Source organism: Anomalospiza imberbis, chromosome 12 (assembly GCF_031753505.1).
Source record: "Anomalospiza imberbis isolate Cuckoo-Finch-1a 21T00152 chromosome 12, ASM3175350v1, whole genome shotgun sequence".
In the NCBI taxonomy this organism is placed as follows: Eukaryota; Metazoa; Chordata; class Aves; order Passeriformes; family Viduidae; genus Anomalospiza; species Anomalospiza imberbis.
In genome coordinates this window covers 9,323,823-9,340,515 of record NC_089692.1, presented here as the reverse complement: position 1 = coordinate 9,340,515, position 16,693 = coordinate 9,323,823, and the positions used below count along the sequence as shown (strand labels likewise).

General features: G+C 39.0%; 1 long non-coding RNA gene across 2 annotated transcripts; it reads left to right on the top strand.

Moving 5' to 3' along the window:
• The first annotated feature begins 2,169 nt into the window (after positions 1-2,169).
• On the top strand, positions 2,170-15,341 carry LOC137481167 (uncharacterized). 2 transcript variants are annotated; one of them, XR_011003363.1, is made up of 6 exons: positions 2,170-2,237; positions 3,975-4,250; positions 5,653-5,830; positions 7,276-7,412; positions 9,900-11,350; positions 14,725-15,341. It is a non-coding gene; the product is annotated as an uncharacterized lncRNA (long non-coding RNA). The 2 variants fall into 2 exon arrangements; XR_011003364.1 differs by lacking the exons at positions 2,170-2,237; positions 3,975-4,250 and adding an exon at positions 4,450-4,547.
• Positions 15,342-16,693: the final 1,352 nt, after the last annotated feature.

Genomic DNA, 16,693 nt, shown 5'->3' with positions numbered 1-16,693 from the left:
TTTTTTTTCCATTATTTTGTTCATTAAAGATTTAAAATATCATTTGAGTAATTGTACCAATGAGACTATGATTTGATATAAGATTTAAAGTATAACTTTGGATAATTTCAAATTGTGGTTTTCTGTCTTTATTTGAATGAATTTGCCACACTGAAATTGAATCAAACCATTGATTTATCAGAAGTGTTTTATTCCTCATTCTAGATCTGTGCAGATCTAAGTTATAAACCTGGAAAGCAGTAGAAAGTTGCACCTGTAAATATTTTAGAGAAAACTGCTGTTCTATGGAACTTTATGCTGCTTTTCTCTGGTCCTCTTGAGTGCTTCACAGAAGCTCATTTGGGAAATGTATTCTTTGATTTTGGTAATCAATTGATCAACATTTGAAGCTTGGCTCAGACACACAGCTATTGTGAAGAGCAGTTCTTTCAAATATCCATTTGATTGTGTTTGTGATGCTTGCTTTATTCAACTCTGCTCCAGGCAAATTAAAATGTGCTGCTATATAATAAGTATGGGAAGGTTAGCATTCACAATTTAAGGATAAAACATTTTGACAGTTCTATTCTGCATTTGCATTTAAAAATCGTGATGCATTTGATTAAAGCCTATGTTTATTGTAGGATCTCTTGTAGGCATTGCTACTGTGAGATTGTTACCTTTCAGGATTTGTTCTGGACTGTATCTGTGGGGGAGCACAAAAGCCTGCTGGTTCCACAGACATGTTATTTGCTGCTCCATGGTATGTCTCATTTTCTTTAATTTCTGATGGGCCTTCACCTGCTTTGCTGCTGCTGAGTCATCTGTGTTTGTCTGAGATATTTTTGGTGTGCAGAGTTAGGCAGGTACGTGTGCATTGTTCTGCCTTATATGCTTGTCATGTTCTTCAACTGGTCCTCAAGCTCTCAGTTTTTGGGGCACTGTAGAATCCCCGTGGGGACAGAGGCAAGCATTGTCTGGGCAGATCCTGCCACCATAACCATTATCCTTGCTGTGAACAGGTGATGCTCAAGCACAGCATGTGCACAGACAATGGGCAGCATTCTGAGCTCAGGAAAATGATCACTGACACAGGCTGATGTCTGAAGGATAGGTCACTAAAACTATCAGCATTCTTTGCTCCCCTTTTATTTTATCTGTCATCTTTCTGCATTAGGAATGTTCAGGGGGGATTAAAGTAACCTGATATAACATCTGCAACATTGCTATCATCAAGAAAACATTCATTCAGATAATAAGGCTGTCTCAAGATACACTGTCTCAAGAGACCATGTGTAAATTAGACCAAGTGATAAAAAAACACCAAAAACTAACAAGTACACTGGCTAGATAGTTCAGACTTTTCAGAAGAGCAGAAATAAAGGGGAAAAAATTGTAGGGTTTATAGAAAAATGTATTTGAGCTGAAGTAAGGCCTTCTCCCCAGTCTTTTAGCCAATCTCTAGAGATTTTGTGTCATTATTAGATTTCCTTTGGGAAGGATATGGACTTAGGTGATACCAGAAATTTTGTACAGTGAATTGTCCAGGAGTCCCTTTCTACATTATACTCCATTACTCTGCCTCCAAAGTCCTGAAAACTCGTACACCCTCCAGCTGCTGTGAATTGTCATTTTCCATGCCTTCCTTCACATTTGGAAGCTGTTTCTTCTGACTCAGCAATAAATAGCAAAGAAAGGATGGACTCTGGGAATTCAGAGATATTATGTGCACAAAGTCCTTTTCTGATTCTGAAGGGGACCACTGGTAAATCCTCTCTGTGCACCCAGACTGGGTCTTACACTGAAAAACATCAAAATCTGAATTACACAGAGGCTATGCAGCACTATGGGTAAATACTTTCGTCTTTCATGTCTTATTATGTTGTTAATTAGTTAATGTTTGTAAAGCACTTTGAAGATGAAAAGCCCTATATAAGTTCTAAGTGTTATTATCTCTAGAGACCTAGGTTCAATTCAAAGGTGCTTAATTACATATGCCATAAATTAGACTTAATGAGTTGTAGAATCATACATTTTATGCAACACATGCAGATTTCTCAGACAGAGCTGGGTCTTACGGTCTGCTGCAGTACTTCTTTAGGTATTCAGAGTTGTTAAGAAAATTGCACAAAAATAGACCAGATAATTTCTAATAATGATTGGATTACATTTCAGTACTATTCGGGACTTGTGGAGCAAACCACTGGGAGCTTTGCTCAGCTGTATCTAGGGATTTTCCAGTAACCAAATTGCTGAAGGTAACACATTTGGGGTTAATTTAATTGTGATATAGACACAATTCTAATTCATACTTCTGTATTTTGGCTTAGCAGAAGGGTGCTGAGAGGTATTGGTATGACTCTTGTCCTTCCAGTAAGACCCTGAAATGGCCCATTAGACGATCACTTCATGATGGGTTACGTTCACAAGCATAAAAAAAGAATTTCCCATCTCTAGAGATACCACTGTGTAATTTACAACAAACCATTAAGAGCGAGTAGCCTGCAAAAAGGGGAAGCCACAGTTATAGGAAAATGTGGTTTCATTGGCTTTGCAGAGCTGAGAGTTTCCATGTTTTGTAACTTACATATTTTGTGACCCGAAAGCTGCAAACTTTGCCCTGCTCCAGCCCCAGCAGCAGGGCAGATGTCCAGGGTGAGCAGGTGGCTTCTCCTGGCTCTTGCCCAGCCAGCAGAGTTCAGAGACACAAAACCAGTAGCATCACCCACCTGACCTAGAGGGGCTCTCGTGTGTTCCTGCAGCAGAATATATCCATTTAACCTTGGGCCTTCCACGGGCATATAGAGGGAGGCAGGATTTATGCTGCATCTAAATATGTTAGGAGTGATTGTGTTTGTTAGTACAACCCAAGGAGATTGGAAAAACTATTAGCAATTTACTATGAGTGTCACTTACAGACTTACTTGAAAGTATTTATCCCGAAGTGAAAGTCATTTGATTTGGTTAATGTTTATTGTAAGCATATGCAGACTGTCTTCCAGGGAAAAATGTATTTTTGAGTGCTCCAGACAAGTGAAACTGGTGAGCCCGCAGTCCCAAGAAAGCATCTGTAACCGCAGCCAAAAGGGGAACAATGTTTCTGACATTCTTTCAAGACATGTGTTTGAAGCATGGGTTCCCATCACTTTCAAAGCCACTTGCAGGCCTATTTCTTTATATAGATTTAGACAAGTCAACATGGGCCGAGATTCAGCATGATAAATGCCTCTGTGATTTCTCCCTCATCCATTCTCTACTGTTATTTTAATGTTTATTTTGAATAGACGTGTGTTCCTTAAATGAGCCAGAGGACTGGTCCTGATAGTGTTTATCACTTACCTTTCCATATTCTCAAGAAATGGATCTAGTCTTACACCATAATTACTGGGGTGCATCTCTTTCAAAAACAAGACATGATTTTGATTAATACTTTTCATATACTCTAACAAATAGGAGCTTCACATGAATGCTGATTTGAGCTCCAGGCTGTGGTTAAATGTTTTAATAGTGCAGCAAACTTATCAACAAACCTTTCCTTCCCTACCCTTCCCCCTTCCCTTTTTACAATGAACAGATTTTTATCCGACCGGCTCATAACTTGGGGATTTTTACAAGCAGGTTTAGGAACTTGTCAAATATTTGAAAATTTGAGTCTGAAAACAAAACAGAAAAATCTCACCATTTAAAAGCCCAATAATTTATGCAGTATGTATTAACTGGGTAAATTTTTTTACTCTCTGAAATACATACAGGGCTCTATTCTCTGACCTAACTATCAGTACTTAACTAGAAGTTACCAGTCTGATGCCTTTTTTAATACTCCAAGACACCATTTATACTGATATTACTCACTGAGCTACCAAATCAGTGGAGCTGCACAACACTTTATTTCCAAATTCCTGTAGCCTTTTGTCAAAAGGTGATAAGAATTTTCATATTGGTTTTATTTAATCTTGGCGTTTCCAGCCTGTCTCCTTTCCTCCTCTGTTTCCAAGATGTCAGTGACTGACATTCTCTGGCAGTGATATCACTGTTGCTCAAACATGAGTGAAGAATCTCTCTGAGCAAGTGGGACAGTTGTGAGCCTGAGCAGCTGCACTGAAGTGCCTGTCACAGCAACATCAGGCAGCAGGAAAAACTGTAGAGCAGAGAGCACCTTGATACAGCCAGGCCTTCAAGGCTGGCCAAGACATCAATGGCTGGGGAGGCTGCTCCCCCAGAAAATCTTCATGGGCTCAAGAAGCAGTAAATGTGCATGGAGAAACAAGTTGGTAAGTGAACATCCAGTACAGAACTCTGGTCACTTGGTGGTTGTGTCTGGCTGGGAGTTGTACAAAAACTAGCCATGCTTTTGGTTTGTGACTTCCTCAGACATTTTCCTGTGTTAAGTCCCTAATTTAACAAAGCACTGATCTGTCTCCTCTGAAAAGCTGTGACTGTGGAAACATTGCCCCTGCAGGAGGTCTGGAAGATTTCTGGACCATTACTGCTTCTGACTTCCTCTCTCTGTGAGCAAAGGGTTATCACAGGTCAACTGCAGAGTGGAAAGTGTGGCAGCAAGTTGTGGGGTAAGCCCAGATTTAATATTGATGTGTCTTTAGACCACAGTAGATGAAAATCATCCATGCCTCCTAACAGAATATGGTATATATGTATGTGAATCAGCAGAAACTTGTTGGTGCCTGTTATTTCAGTGGGCCTGTGAATCTTTTTCGTCAGCAAACATGAAAATTGTACTACTGGTCTGCTGCATAGTTTTTGAATTCTTTTCTCTCTACAGTCATGTTGCAGAAAGAAAGAAAATCAAATGCAAAATTTAAAAACAAAGAGCATTAAGAAATAGGTTTACAGATATTTAATTCCAAGAGTAGCATTATGACACCAAGTATTTTAATCTCATGCACACAGTATCATGTACATATTACTTCAGCAAGAAGCTCTGTCCTCTGTCTATTGAGAGCATGTCTTCAGTTTAACCCTCAATTCAGTAAAACATTTCTATTCTGAATAATAGTTAAGTTTAAGTTTAGACATGTCTGCGAGTCCATTGTATTTGATGTCTGAGGTTAATGAGGTTAACAGGCTAAAGTGTTGTCCTGAACCAGAGTTTGATTTGACAATGTGTAACAAAGTACATGTGCATACCAACATTTCTATTTTAGAGTTTCCTCAGGAAATAGGCAATACAATTATTTAATAAGTATTCATCAGGACATCTGCTTTATTATGACTATGTCTTTACAGTTAAGCCTAAACTTAGTTCTGCATTAGGTGTTGGTTGAAATTTTGATTTAAGTAGGAGCACAGTCCATGACTTTATGCATGTATCAGGACAGATTTATGAATTGAGGTGTTAAAGTCACACTGTTGCCTGACAAAGGATATCAGAAAGCTGTTAGATTTTAAAATGAACAACTCCATAAAGCTGGAGTTTGTCATGGAAATGTCATCACATCAACTAATTGGCATTACTCATTCATCCCATTAGAGTAATTATTTGTAATTGTTATTATTGTAGCATATGTCCACCATTTAAGCAGTGCATATTCCTGGGAAGAGCTGGATCATACACAAGAGAAACTGAGTTGAAAATGTCAAATCAGGTGGGCAGATGGAATTATTTCATTTGCTCTTAAACTAATTTATAATTTTTTCTCTTGCTTCCTTACACAGGCAAGCAGGAAAGCAAGCCAATTCTATCTACTGGTTTCGCAAGAAAAAAAGTCAGAAATATCATAACCACTAAAAGATATCTTGAATAAAGAAACACTTTACTTTGGTGGACCCAGTCTTCAGGGGTGCATTCAGTCTCTCTGACACAGGTATCTGTGAGCCAGCAAGGCACACTCAAGTGAACTGTGAGCTTTGGCCCTGTGACACTGAGAAGGATAAAAATGGCCCTTCAGTCATCAATGAGCAAAGAGTAAATCCACACATAACCTGTGTATGGACCCCTCTGCTAGCAGACAAAGTCAGGGTATTTACAGAAAATCTATTGCAGTTGTTCTTGCCTTGCATTGATAATGGGACTCGTACTGGTGTGATTTAAGAGTCAGAATTAAAAAATAATCAAAACCTGCAATTGCTTCATCTAGATTTCTGGGAGGAACCATTGAAACTTTGTTCAGAATTACCCACAATTATGAAAAAATGCTCTTTTGTTCTTACATTAATTTGCTTGCAGATGGATTTATAATATCCTTTAAAAAAATGATGTTACACCCATCTGCATGTGCTTAAGCTCAGTCTGCTAAAATGTATTGCTTGAGCTCATGACGAAAGCTACTACTATTGTTTTCCTGCACAATACAAAAGGAAATAAAATGAAGGGTTCAGAATGGACTGTTGCAAATCAAGACTTCAAAATCTCAGTTGAACTGCTTTTTGTTCAGTATCTTTTATTACAAGAAGAGGCACTTATCACAGATATTTGGGATATTTGGCAGTAAAACTATAATACTGAATGTTCAGATGATGATGAGGAAGCATTATTGTCTTCCAATGCCACTAAAGTTGAAGTTTCCATTTACATAAATTTTTAAAAATTGGGGTGTTTGGTTCTTTTTCCACAAAGATCTCAAAGAGATAAGTTAAGCCTTTTAGCCTGAATGTGGCAGTTAATGTGCTGATGTTAAGAACATACTTAAAGCCAAGAGCTCTTGGCTAGGCATTTTGACTCATTAAAGGAGAAATAAATGTCAAAATGAAGAAGGTAAAATTGTAATACAAAATCTATTAATAAAGCATTCTGAAGAAACTGTCTGTTATTTGTTACTAGAGGAGTTGATATGCATTTCTGTAATGAACAAAAAGGTTATCTATAAGAAAAAGTTCTGTTCTCTTGCTTACACTAAGGGAATTTTATATCAAATGTATAGAGAGATGCTCCTTCATTGTTCTAATCATAAGATCAGTGTCCAGTGAATAGCAATTCGGGTAGTTTTATGATCTGACATCCTATGTCCAATCAACTTATGGGAAGTGATGGAAAGAGCTTTTTAAATGCCACAGAGAGGTGACAGCCTGGAAAAAGCTAATTAAAGAATGTTTTAAAATTGTGTTCCTTAGGATCTTTCACTAAAAACAAGCTCAATTGTAAAAAAAAATGACTAAGAGTGTGCCAATGTCAGTACTGCAGCAGTAGTCCAAGTGTAGATTGTATATTGCTTAAATGATTCAGATACTTTGATATGATTTGGCAAATGAAAACCTTCTCTTACTATATAAGTCATTTTTAGCATCTGGATTTGCATGCATGTATTATATCTGTTATATTAATTACATCTATTTTCACAGGTATAGACAGACGTACCCCAGTCGTGTGGCACCCATGAATAGATCCAGTGAGTCTGTGCAGCTGTGTTTTGATCAGCAAAGAGGTTTCCTGGCATCAAGAACTGAAATCACCTTGTGGGCATGACAAGCACATCTAAGTATATAGCAAGTGAAAATCAAGTGTTTCTGTAAGGAAGAGGTAAGGACACCTACCACAAAAAATTAAAAGTAAAATAACCTTTAATAATTGCAACAATGCAAACCCCATTCTGTGTATTGCTGCAAGTTGGCATTTAGCCATCCATCATTTGCTGGCTCATAAAGATTTGTGCTCTTCCCTTCCCTCCCTGTTTCTAGGAGCTGCTGGCCTCTTTTCACCACTCCTTTCCCATAGGCACACAACTGGGACCCAAACACTCTTTTGTCTCTTCCTCTGGAACTCTGCTTTGTGACACATGGGGAAAGAGGGAGTTGTAAGCAGCTTGCTTTCTTCTTCATTGTGTAATGCCACTTATAAACTCTGTCGATAGACACTTGGGAGGTGTCTAAGATGTTAGACAAGGAAACAGGTATAATTCAGAGGAAACCAGACCTTGACTGAATTAGGGTCAAAATGCCTCAACCACCTCTTTCATTTGAAACTCCTCATTTACAGACTCAGACTTCTTTCATTGTGGCTTAGAGTTGACAAATATGTGTGGGGTCTGTGTTAGTCTGAAAAATGAGAAGTGTTAAGGAAACTTCCCAGTGTGACCACTCAGGAGACCCCCTGGCAGCCACACTGCCAAGGACAGAGACTGTCACTGCTGCCACCGAAGCCCCTTCCCAGCAGCAGCCACAGTGACCGGCGGGTCCCGCTCCCTGCACACCCACTCTCAGTGCCGCCAGGTTTCCCATAGCAGTCTCAGATGTCTCCTTGCATATCACCACTTGTTCCCGGCACAGCGACACAGGAGCAGCCCGAGCTGGCGCCTCCAAGGAGGACACCAGCCAAGAACCCCCGCCCTTTTATTCCTTTTATACCTTTTATACCTTTTATACCTTTTATACCTTTTATTCCTTTTATCCTCTCCCCTTGTCTCCCAAGGCAAGTCTCGCTCTTCGGCTCCTGCCCCGCTCTCCGCTCTCCGTGTCCATCATCTCGCTGGCGTCGCTCGTCTCCTTTGTTACCCATAATATCGGCGATTCATGGCTCCTGCTGTGTCTCTCAGTGTCCATTCACATGGCTGGCATCCCCCATCTTCATGCCTTTGTTATCCCTAGGGTTGGCACTTCACGGCCTCTTGTCTCGGGCTCCCACCCACAGCTCAATCTGCCTCTCAATCTCCAGTTTGTGAGCCGGGCTACCTGGACCAGCAGCATTCCTCAGCGGCTGTCCATCTGGATTTAGGGAATTCTGGGATTAAACAAACTCTTTGTGAAGAACACACAATTTCTATCACCTCAAAATATTGTAGCACCAAATTGTGGAGAGTACAAAATTTTTTTTTCAGGAATTCTGTTTGGGTACCCCCAGGTATTAGCATCTAGCAGTTGAGCTCAAGCTCTAGCTTCCTAATTCCCAGGTCTATTTGTATATGTTAATTAAGCTCCTGAGGAAACAAAAACAACAACAAAAAAAAAAGGACTGAACTCTAAATTATGTCTCTAAGAGTTTGAATTTTCCTCCTGACATTTAGAAATCTAAGGCTATAAGCCACCAAAGGCTTTTGAACAAAATACTTGTGGTCATTTCCAGACTTGGTCACTACAGATATTTCTTGAGCTTCGTGGTGCAATATTTTATCTCAGGTCCTTTTTGCTGAGTATTCGAAGAATAATCTACCAAGATAGTTGATAAAGGTTCATATAGAATATATTCCAAGTATTTGTTTGCTATATTTGTTTGCACCTTTTTCAACCTGATTTTATTTTGTTATTATGGAAACCCCTTCTAGTGAAAGCTATTTGATCCAGGAAAGCATTAGCCAACAAACAAAGTTTGGAGCTTTCAAGTAATTCTCAGTATTTTTGTTTTGATATTTTTGTACATCTTTCTCGGTGACCAAAACCACAGACGGCACAGGCCTGACGTTCTCATCATTAAGGATAATTTATATCAGACCAGCAGTAAAAAGGTACCTGAAAAAAGTGTGTGGATGTAATTAGAAGCCCTTTAATATCCTTTCACGCTATTGGAGTAGCAGACAGGAATCATTAGCTTATGTCCTTATCCCTTCTGTTTCTTTGCTGGGAAGTGCTTCAAATAGGACTGGTGTGGGTTGGGAACTGGCAACTCCTCCTCTCCTGTTCCTGAGCTGCTGAAGAACAGCCACATCAACACACTCAGCACAAGAGCGTTTCTTCACATTTATCTTAGGTTAGCACTTTCCTTTATTTAACTGTCTCTGATCTGACTATATCTGATCATTCCTTCATCTCATTTTCACTTAACCTTTTGCCCTCTACACAGACTAAGCATCCTATCATATATCTCCCAAGGGACCTTCTTTTTCCCCCACTCCCCCTTTCTCCACTCTTTCTCCAATTTAGGTGCTTTATGCCACTCCTGCTAATTTACTTGATTACATGGAAAGAGCTGTAGATCTTATTATAATTGCTGTTTTACTTAAAACATTGATTCTTTAGTTCCTGTCTGTTTTCAGGCCATCACACCTCACTGAAGGCTTCCCTGGCTTAATGAGCAATTCTGAAACCATAGGAAGTACCAGAAGATGAGGGTCAGTGTACATTCTGATATCTGAAAGCCACTCCACAGCACCCACAAGAGGATTCTTGGCACCTGCCTAGTTAAACTGAATGTCCAATGTTATCTCTCCAGGCAAGTAAGATTCTGGCAATCACTGTAGTCCTATTTCACTCCTTCTCAGTCTTTTTGACACCAACACATTAATTCTCCCAAGCTCCTTTGTCAGCTGTAAGAAGTTCTCTCTTTTTCTTTTTAATATGATTGATAATATTGAATATTTCTTTTAACCTTTTACTGCCATTCCTGGGCTAGCTGGTAGTTTTTGTGTTCAGATGTTAATCTCCAGCATGCACTAGCACATCTTCCAATCATTTACTTATTATGGAGTTCATTTGCAAAATGCTGATGCTTAATTTATAACTGCTTGTGAAGCCCCACCTACCACTGACCATTCAACACTCCCACTGTCAAAGGTCACATTTAAAAAATCATTGCTTCATACAGAAATTCCTCCTAGTTTAACACAAGGAATGGCAGTCCTTGCACAAAATTTATCTATATGGTTTCATATGATGCACTGGAAAGGGTGCAAATAAAGCAAGTTTTCTGGTTCAATGCAGGAAATTGCCCAACTGAAATGTAGTGGCAAAAAATGTCATAATTTTATTCCCTTCCAATTTCTTTGGGGGAAAAAAATAAAAAGGTTGTCTGAGGAGACACAAATACGTAAAAACAAAAAGACCTCCCAGGATGACTTGAAATATGTTCAAATTACACATCTACTCCCTGCTCCCTAGAACCTAGTAAATATTTCTTTGGCCCTACTAAGTATTTTAGTCTGAACCCAGGAAACCTCAACTTGACCTTGAAAATAAGATTCCTCAGTATTCAAAGTAAATATCTCAGCCACATTACTGGAGGAGTTGCAGTTTTCTGATTGAACATATAAAACTTGTCTCTTCTGGCCAATGGGGTAGATTATACTGTGGGGAACTGGTTGTTTTCTCAATTAGCTGACCACAGGCACTTTCAAAGTCTCTTTCTCAACTTCTACATATCAGTACAATGCTGGTGGCAATGTTAAAATATCTGGTTTGGGCCGGTAGGGGCAGGGTTAAGCCAGTGAAAAGCAGTGGTGCCTATCTCAGTGGAGATACACCGACCTACCTTGCTGAGTGAGTAGCCAGAGCATCTCTCTACAGAGATTTTGTTTTGTCTTCTTCTCAGGTAGTGGGTGGTTTAACAGCATTTAATACTCTAGCATCCTTCCAGCACACCTTGAATTCCATTTGATATTTTAGATTGAATATGTCTGGATTTGATCAGTTTTATCAGTTTATTTTCCTCTGATGTTTTTCTCCTCTGCCAGCTGCATTAACTCTTCTTTCACCCAAGACTCACTCTTTGGTTAGTGTAATGAAAATACTCCTTTGAAACACTTTGACATCATCTTCTGACATCTGCCTCATATTCAGCTATAAATTTCCCAGGTCTGGTTATAAGTTCTCTGTAGAAAAGTGTGAGCATGTGTTCCACATGGACAAGAAAGGTCTCCAATTCCTCTTCTGTTGACTGGTTGATGACTATCAATTGATGTTGAAGATATCTGTGACCACAGCCTTACTTTAATGTCATAGCTCAGAAATAACTGCCTTTGTCCAACAGTCTTGCATAAAACAGACCAAGATAACACTTGGACACTTTGATTGGCGTCTACCATATTAATTGAATTAAACCTGGCTTTAATTCTAACAAAAAACCAAATGCAGCATTGGGTAATATGTAAAATAAGGTGATGCTTTTTCAGAATGAGCCTTACCGTTTTTGCTTCAGCTTGAGTTTCTCACTTGAGGCCAAGCACACGTGTTGAAATGCTGTCAGCTAGTGTTTCACAGAGGATTCTGGTTCAGGGCATCAGGGCACCCAGCTACCCAAGCTGTGGCCCTTGCACCCTCCCCTTGTAGGTCGTGCTGACTCCTGGGTGTGCTCAGGGTTTCATTGGGTTGCAAGTTGTAGCCACGTGGTGCAGCTTTAAGGGCTCTGTGTAGCTCAGGTCATATCCACACATCTGAGGACAGTGCTGCTATCCAAACAGAATGAACCTTTGAACTTTGTTAGGCTTTTAATATGACGTTAAGCCTCAGATTTATAAAACCAAACCAGAACAAAACAAAAGCATACTTGCTTTCATTCTGTGTTTTGATTTTGCATTGGATTGTCAGCAAAGCAGACCTTTTACCTATAAACAGATGGCACACAATTCTGTGGGATTTTCCCACATTTGATGAACACACATCAAGTCCATTTACATGAGCATGGAAAATATTAAAATGACTACCAGGTCTGTATAGTGTAAGACACCTGGAGCACATTGCTGCCAGCAAGCTTCTGAGGTGGGGATATTCTGGCACACAGTCACGGTTCTGGGGACTGGGCCATTTTTGACTCAGGTTATTGCATCTTTTGACACCTAAAGACATGTTCACCTCTGACCCAGAAACATCTGCAACGTCAAACTATAAAAACGGGAATGGAAATGTAGCCTTTTTTTCCCCTTACTGTTATTTTTATTTTCTATTGAAAAGGGTTTTAAAAGGTCTATGAAATGTAAAATTGCTTTTTTTGCCATAGTTGCAAAACTCATTTCAATTTTTATCTGAGATGCACTTGTAGCAAATTTCCAGATTTGAAAAACTAATGCAATAACCCACTCTGAGGCCCAGAGTCTAAGCAGAGCCTGGGCTGCATCTCCGAGGCAAATGGGGGACTGTGACAGTGAGCAGCCTTGTTCCCATTCCCACCTTTCACCCCCACTTTTCCCCAACACTTTATATTGCTTGCAAAGTTCTTGTATGTTCTGGCTTTGCTTCCTAAAGTAGCTCTGGCTGATTTTAACTCACCACTTTTGCTCTTTTCTGTGCAGGCAAAATTGATAACCAGTTGGGCCATTACTGCTGCTCCTCTGACATGGTCCAAGATCAGAGCACCTGCCCTCCTGGTGACTGCATCAGGGGCTGCAGGTTCTTAAACTGCAAACTAAAACCGACTGGAATCTCCCTTTCACCTGTCTCGTTCCCCTGCAATGTCTATGCACAGATTTTATTTCTTTTTTACTTAATTTTGCCTAGTAATTTTTGGCCCTAAAAACAGAGCTGGGACCTTTCTGTGTGTCAATCTTCCCTCCTGTAGAATGAATTGTGTGGTTTGTAGTAAAATGAGACTATCTTTGAATGAATAGCACTATGAAAATTCCCAGATTTACTGTAGTCAATTTGTCATTTCATTTAACATGAGAGGTAGAATATAGGGCAGAGTAACACACTACATTGATGGATAAGTTACTGCTGTGGTTGAGTTTGCCAAAATTAACACATTTACTATTGGAAAACAACAAAAATTTTAAAAAAATGGCTCAACCAAGCAAAAAAACTTTGGAAAAGTTTCTCTTTTCTGAGTACAGGCATTTTATGTTAGAGCCTTAGAGCTGATTCTGTCTCTCCCAAGTTATAAACCCTTATGGATGTACCATAAAGATGTCCACCTAATGCAGAGAAAAGCAGATTAATTGATCACAGTAATATATTCTTATCCAGTGAATAAGAGCATTCCACACATTGTTGCTTGTTTTGTTTCTGGCTTGTAAATCTTCATTGTAGGATACAAATGAAAATGACCCAAATATGTATTATTTATGAATAGGACTCTCAGATATTATGCTTTAGATTGATTGTGTTAGACAGGATATAACAGAAGCACAATAAGTCAATGAAAAATAAAAAGCAGAAAAAATGTTTCATGCTAAAAATGTAGTTCTAGTGACACCTCTTATATAAAGGACATTTCCAACACATTGACATTTATATTTATCATGGCTGTGCGTGTGATTTACAGTTGTCTAAGGTACTGAATATCAGGAATATCCATGCACATACACACCCCTTTGAATGATGGCAAGACACAGACTGCTGCATTGCCCCTTTTACAGCAGGCTTTTCCTCCCCTTTTTATTTTTCTTCTCTAGCTTCAGGGATGCAGAGGAAGCAGTAGATCAATAGGGTGTCTTGACTGAAGTTGCCTGCAGCACTTCCATTTCTCAGACTGGACACTGATGCTAACTATCAATAGCAATAAGAGGCTGTCTCAGACAGAATTAAGGCTCCTTCTTCTGCATGGCTGTCTGGTGCTTACTGATAAACATCTTGTGCACAGGATTGCAACAAATAAACCATTTCAAGTGTGCAAACTAGCCACTGTCATTCTTCCTATTGATACTTGCTGTGGGCTGAAGGGACTGCTACTTATTTTCATACAGTTGATAACATGTTAGATAAGGATACAGATGGATAATAGTACAAAGGTATAATGCTATTAAGTGTAGAAAAATCATTGATGAAATTCTCTCTGCTCCTTTAGAAACCCTGAGACAACAAAAGACGAAAATATTGACTTATGTTCAAACCACTTAAGAGAAGCTACAGCTAAATTTAACTATTTATTAACCTCTGATTTTTAGGTAATGTTAAAGATATCCTGCCAAGCTATTTTATTCAGATATCATTCATTTATCAGTCCTGGATTTGCTAGTTCATTCTGGAAATAAAAGTCACCAGGGGCTGGATGCAGGTATGATATAGATGGGGAGGTTTTGGGCAGCATCATTCACTTGTCATTTGGCCTGAGCTATACATCACACTAGCAGTTGCTAATTTTGGAATAACTGAACCACTTTACCCTCCCTCCCCGAAAACAATAATTTTCTCAACTGATCTATGTCTCTGTAGTGCATTCCTGGTTTTCAGCCTGAATAAGGATGAAGAATCAGGTTCATACCCAGCCACATGAAATCACCATTAAAATACCATGGCTGAGATCTCGGTGGTAAGTCCTGAAAACCCTGCCTAAGTCAGATATCCAGTGGAGTTATGCCAATTTGTCAACGAAGAGCTCACATGCTAATTGGGGTTTATTTTTCTTTTAATTTTGCTTTAAACTGACTTGGGCAGGGGAAATGGTTCAGATGCTCTGCTGTAAAATCAACAGAGCCTTATTTCATATCCCCCCTCTGTGGATCTCTAACCATTTACAGGAGCAAACAATTTGGCTCTGAGACATCTCCAGCTTTATAGGGTGTGGGCTTTTCAGTTCAGGAGGTTTTTTTTGTCAGAGGAAAATTTCGGTGGTACATTTTGAGTTTCAGACCATCTTAAACAAAATGTATCATGTAACATTGTCATCTTTCATAGCTATGTTTTATATTAAATTTAGAAAAGGCTAATGTATTTTACAGGATGAGATTATTCTGAAGATAGTTCTGTTGTTCCTAAATGCTTAAATTAGGATGGTTGATGAGAAAATAAATCAAACTTCCAAGATTTTAGGGATACCAGTTATGAGTAGCCCTAATAAAAATATTTGCATAAGAAGATTCCTGAATATGTCAATGAATACATGTATTCATTCAAAAGTGAAGTAAAATGTTAACTGAAATTTAATTTGAGAGAAGAAAAGATCAAAAAGAACATATTACAACTCACAGAATAATCACTTACTGATATAGATATTTTCACTTTTTATTTTTTTTTTCTCTGTACCATGTGCTGCAGTCAGACTTGCCTACCACACAAGAGCAGTTTGGGGGTGGAATAGTTAATGTCTGTCGACTGCTCAGAATCACTGCTGTTATTAATTGTCCTCCAGTATAGAACATGTACATTTTGCTTTACTACTCTGACTAGCAAGACAGAGCACGCAGTTTCTAGCTAGGGAAGCTGGAATTTCAGAAATAGCTTGGCTCTTCACTTTGATTACTTTCTGGCTGGAGAGTTGGAGTCAAGCTAATTCATTTTGTAAACATTGCTGGTCATTCATGTACAGTGCATGGCATGAATCAGCGCCGGACACTGAGGCGGGTGCAAGTTCAAAAGTCCAGATGGAAATTCCTGTTCCACTGCACATGGAACAATCCATGCACAAAGTAAGAAAGATCATACATGTACTCAGTCAAAATTCCCAGCCCTCAAAAAGAGAAGGTTTCCTTAAGAAAGGTGAAAAGACAAGGGCCCTCACTATTTGCTGATGAGCAATCCACCCTTGCACCCTAACAGTCAGCTTTCAACAAATATTTATACAGCTCAGGGATACAGCTATAGCTGCAACATTTCAGCACAAATATTAGGCCACAACCTCAGCTTGTCTGAATTGGCCTCAGTGGCATTACAGTGATTTACAATAGCTGAGCTTCTCCCTACTTTCATTTTTTTCCTCGGTGCATTTGACACGGTACACCCTACATGCTTCTTTCAGAAGAAGAGTGTATTCATTTTAAAGCAAAAAATAATTTTAAACCAAGCTCTTCACCATACTAAATTTTTTTCCAAATTTTAAGGGGGCCTCAGCAAAAAAAGATCTGTTACAGAAACAGATCTGTAGCACAGCAGCACTCAGTTGAGTTGAGGTGGTAAGGCAGAAAGCCATTCCAAAAAATTGATTCTTTTGTTAAAAAAAAATTACAGAAACATATATACACTTGCACACAAACATAAAATCTGGTTTTACTGCTCCCACTGAAGAACTCCATTGTATGCGTAGGTTTAACAGCAGTTACCCAGAGATGTAAGTACACAGTTGTGTATTATAATATTTGTTTCTTAATGACACTAAGCCAGAATTGTTCAAAAATATATGAAGTCTTAATTTTTCCCCAGTTTTTCAAAGCAGAAAACATTGGTAAAGCAGTATTTTTTTTCCAGT